The sequence below is a fragment of the Montipora foliosa genome, chromosome 13, assembly GCF_036669935.1.
Source record: "Montipora foliosa isolate CH-2021 chromosome 13, ASM3666993v2, whole genome shotgun sequence".
In the NCBI taxonomy this organism is placed as follows: Eukaryota; Metazoa; Cnidaria; class Anthozoa; order Scleractinia; family Acroporidae; genus Montipora; species Montipora foliosa.
Genome location: NC_090881.1, coordinates 41,789,700 through 41,794,699, shown reverse-complemented (window position 1 = coordinate 41,794,699; position 5,000 = coordinate 41,789,700).

Below are 5,000 nucleotides of genomic sequence, written 5' to 3'. Positions count from 1 at the left end.
ATTTTAAGAACACCATGAGTATAATTGGCCAGCTAAGAGAGTTCGACCGAGCGAAAGAGTCGTTTGAGGCGTATATCGAGCGCCTTGAAAATTTCATGAAAGTGTACGGTGTTAAAAGTGAGAATCAAGGGGCGGTCTTGCTAACGGCAATCGGACCGGAGACTTACGGCCTTCTGAGAAACCTTTACACTCCGGAAAAGTCAGACGCAAAGTCATACAAGGAACTTGTGGAAATTCTGAACAGTCATCTCCATACAAAACCTCTTCTGGTCGCCGAGCGTTTTAATTTTTATAATCGTTTTAGGAACGACTAGGAATGAGTGACGGATTTTGCGGCACAACTGAAGAAGCTCTCGGCTCACTGCGAGTTCGGAACCTTCTTGGATGATGCCCTAAGGGATCGTTTTGTGTGTGGATTGCGAAAAGAGTTGATACAAAGAAAACGTCTGGGCGAGGAAACCTTGGATTTCTCGAAAGCGATCAGGATTGCACAGTCGATACAAGTGTAGTTTCCTGCAGGAAAAGGTCCAGTTCTTGGGTCATGTGATTGATGCTGAAGGGGTCCACCCTTCACCTGAGAAGGTGCAGGCCGTTGTTGAAGCTCGGTCTCCTGCTAATGTTACAGAGCTACGGTCCTTCCTCGGAATGCTCCAGTACTATGGGAAATTTCAACCTAATCTGTCGACACTGCTGCACCCGCTCAACAACCTTCTTCGGGAAGGTGTGTCCTGGTCGTGGCAGCCAGAGTGTCGACAGGCTTTTGAAACTGCGAAGGAGCTGCTCCAATCTTCGAAGGTTCTGGCTCAAGATGATGTTAACCTTCCTATTAAACTGGCCTGTGATGCCTCTTCATATGGTATCGGAGCGTGTTTAAAACATTTGATGCCGGGTGATGAAGAGCGCCCTGTTACCTTTGCTTCAAGGACACTTTCAGCTAGTGAGAGGAACTATACTCACTTAGAGAAGGAGGCATTATCCATCATTTACGGTGTGAAAAAGTTTCCTCAGTACCTTTTTGGAAGAAATTTTTCCTTGGAAACTGACCACAAGCCACTCTTGACCATTTTGGACCCAAAGTCAGAAGTGTTAACCCTGGCTACTGCAGGACTGCAGAGATGGGCTTTGATTCTTGCTTCCTACCATTATGAGCTGGTTTTACGCAGAACATCGGAACATAGCAATGCTGATGGGTTATCTAGGCTTCCTGCGGACAAAACTGGCACACCAGAGGAGAGTGACATTTTCCATTTTACACATGTGAATGATCTTCCAGTCACAGCTAGGGATATTGCTGATGCGACAAAGAAGGATCCCGTATTGAGCAAGGTCTTACAGTTGGTTAAATGTGGTTGGCCATGACAGGTACAGGAAGAAGCCTTGCACCCCTACTTTTAGCGGCGCTTTGAACTTTCCGTGGAAAAGGATTGTGTTCTCTGGGGTTGCGAGTTGTTATCGCTAAGGCATTACACGACAGGATCCTTGAAGACCTTCATGCTGATCACCCAAGTGTTTGCCGTATGAAATCCTTGGCTAGGAGTTACATGTGGTGGCCCAGTCTCGACAAGGCAATTGAATCTGTGGTGCAAAATTGCACAGCGTGTCAGTTGACTCGGAAACAACCTGCTACTGCACCCCTGGTTCCATGGAAGTGGCCTGTCCGAGTTTGGCAACGTGTGCGCATGGATTATGCAGAAAAGGACAGTGTGTACTTCTTTGTGGTGGTCGACGCCCACTCGAAGTGGGCTCTACATCCTCTACCACCACCTATAAGACTATCGAAATGCTCAGTCATCTTTTCGCGGCATATGGTCTTCTGGAGGAGATCGTATCGGATAATGGCCCGCAATTTGTTTTTGAGGAGATGCATCACTTCATGAAGAAGCATGGGATTCAGCATACTCGTGTTCCTCGCTATCACCCAGCGTCGAATGGGGAGGCAGAGAGAGGCGTTCAGATACTAATGCAAGCATTGCAGACAAGCAAGATTGAGCCAGGGAAATCACTTCAGCTGCGGTTGTCTAGTTTTCTATTCTCATACAGAAATACCCCCCACACTGTCACTGGTCAGACCCCTGCCGAGTTGTTCCTGAAGAGGACACCACGCACTCGACTGTCCCTTCTTCACCCAAACCTGGCTCAGCATGTTGAGGAGCACCAGACCAAAGTAAAGCAACAGCATGATGCTGGCCGCTCGTGGCTTCCTTCCAGGCGATTTGGTACTTGTGCGGAACTTCAGTGGGAAGGATAATTGGCAACGTGGTACCGTGATTTGCGAATAGGTCCCTTGGCCTACCAAGTGCGAGTGGGGGAACCCATGTGCTATGAGCACATAGATCATCTACCAACTGCAGGTGATGCCAAGTCCACATTAAACCCTCCCGAGCAGGAAGTGATACCGCTAACTTCAATTGTACCACCACCTATCTTACCAGTACCTAGTGGTGTCACCCTAAGTCGCTTGCACCTACCTCACCAAGACCTTTGGGCCCACTCCTATTCCTGAGTCCCCCTTGCCTGCAGCTACCACTACGTCACCAGACCAACCCAGACGGTACCCAAAGCGTTCACCTAAGCCACCACAAGAGCTTTTTCACCCTCCCTCTCGCTTCTCTTTAACGTGTCGTGATGATTCGGAAATAAATGTGCCATTCTCTTGCCGGCCTGGAATTTTTTTCCCCGGCGTTTTTGTCGCCGTGTTATTTTCACTAATGCTTCAAAAATATTTATGAAAGTCAAGTAGACTAGTGCACGACTGATAAAACAACGCGAATATCAGTCGTGCAGTAGTCTACTTGACTTTCATAAATATTTTAAAATCAATTTTGACTGATCACGATCTTCTCTGATCCAACGCTGCAAGACTTATCATCCACGGTTTCTGCAATGGTTTTAAAACCTTAACTTCACTAACTTCACTAATGCTCGAAGTAATGTGTGACATATTACAGTCGCGTTACCTGCGCGGTAACGTTGCACACAAACAATTAGCGCGAACGTCCTTAATTAATCAAAATGCAGCGTTTTGCATATTGGTAAAGACAACCCTAAGGATAACTACCTGATGGGCCATACACCCTTGCAAGTGCTTGAAATCTGGGAGTGGTTGTTTCAGCTGGTGATACCCTTTGTTGGGAAGAACAATTACGAGGAATGATTGGCTAAGCAAAACAAATGACGTCATAGATCATTAGGAATGTCGTATCGAGAAAACCAGAAGTGCTGATACCATTTTACAAAGCTTTTGTCAGGCCTCATTAGGAATACACAGTGCAGGTGGGGGCCCCAACCGCAAGACACGGAAACTGGGATATTACAATGGAAATTGAGGACTGCCAACTGGTGACAGTTTACGAGGATAATTGAGGGAGTGGGTCTACTCCCTTATCGTCAAAGGTTACAGCGTCTCAGATTAACGACTTTACTGGAATGTCGAATGCGTAGTGGCTTAATCAAGACTTGCAAAATAATCAACGGTGTTGTGGACTTTATGGTCACAATATGTTTGGGACGAATACAGCTTATCGAACTAGTAATTTTAATGTCACTTATCATCCATTCAAGGTCAGCGTATGACTTCTTTGGCAACAGAGTTATTAAATGTTGGAACCACCTGCCACTACCCGTGTGAAATTCAACAAGTATCAATGCCTTCAAAGCTGGTCTTAACCTCTTTAAGTTATCTAAACCTGATTCGCCTAATGGCTTCTGGAAAGTGTCGCAAGAAATCTTTAATAGAATAAGCGATAAAAGTGAACATGTCACTTATTTACTAGCCAATCGCTATGTTGCCATGCGGCAAAGTTTCTCTTTTTAATAATTGATTTAGTTGTTCTCTGTTTTTAGTATTTTGCTTTTTCTTTGATTTTAGTATTCTTAATTATACATTTTTGATCTCGTGTTAATAAAGTGGGAGGCACGGTGGCCTCATGGTTAGTCCGCTCGACTCCGGATCGAATGGTCTGCATTCGGGCAAGACGCTTTATTCTCACGGTGCCTCTCTCCACCCGGGTGCATGAATGGGTACCGGCGAATTTAATGCAGGGGGTAACCCTGTGATGGACTGGCGTTCCATCCAGCGATGGGCCACAAACAGACAAAAAAAAAGGGTATTCTGAAGTCACTACATTTTGACAACCAAGTGATGATGGTGCAAAGTCGAGAAAAAGAGAGCTGCATACGAAAGACTAAAAAGCCGAAGACGAGGAAAAAACCTTCCAACTGCCTCAGCAGCCGGTTGCAACTCATCGATCACTTGTTCCATCTTCAATGTATACCCACAGCCCGTAGTAGAATCAAGGAGCGAAGGAACTTCTGTTAATACAAACGCTTATACTAAAAAAGAAAGCTAGCTATCTGATACTGATCTAATTCTTACTTGATAAATTCAAACAGCACCAAGCATTGTTGAGGTGATGTGGTCAAATCTCTGTCTGAGCTCCGATTACTGATATCTGCCGCTTGCAAGATAGCTTGTCATCTTAGGTTCCGATAACACACAGCATCCGTTTAGTATTTAGGAGTCAGGGTGACTTAGTAGTTATCTATCGGGCCTCCCGCCACTGCGAGCCGGGGTTCAATTCTGGCCTCGGCCAGCATGTGGGCTGAGTTTCAGGCGATCTCAACCTGACTCGAGGGTTTTTCGCCGGGTACTCCGGTTTTCCTCGATCCCTCATCAAAATCGACTCACAGCTAATTAACATCTACAGTAGCTGTGGTGTTGTGCTCCGACATCAAACATGAACTGTATAGCGGCAGCCAGAGGCGCCTTTGTATGCTTTCAGCCCGATGTCGTGAGCCGCGCCCTTCGCAATTCAGTCCTCGACTGCAAGTAAGCGTGATTAGCACTAGCAATATTTATTTCAAGCCTTGATGAAAAGATGAACATCATTACAAAGAAAGGGGTTTATTAGGCTAGACCGGTTAAACAAAGAAAGGAAGTCAAGGGTCACAGGACTGGGTAGGGTAGGGTAGGGAAAAGGCCAGTGTGAGTTAAGGCGCAG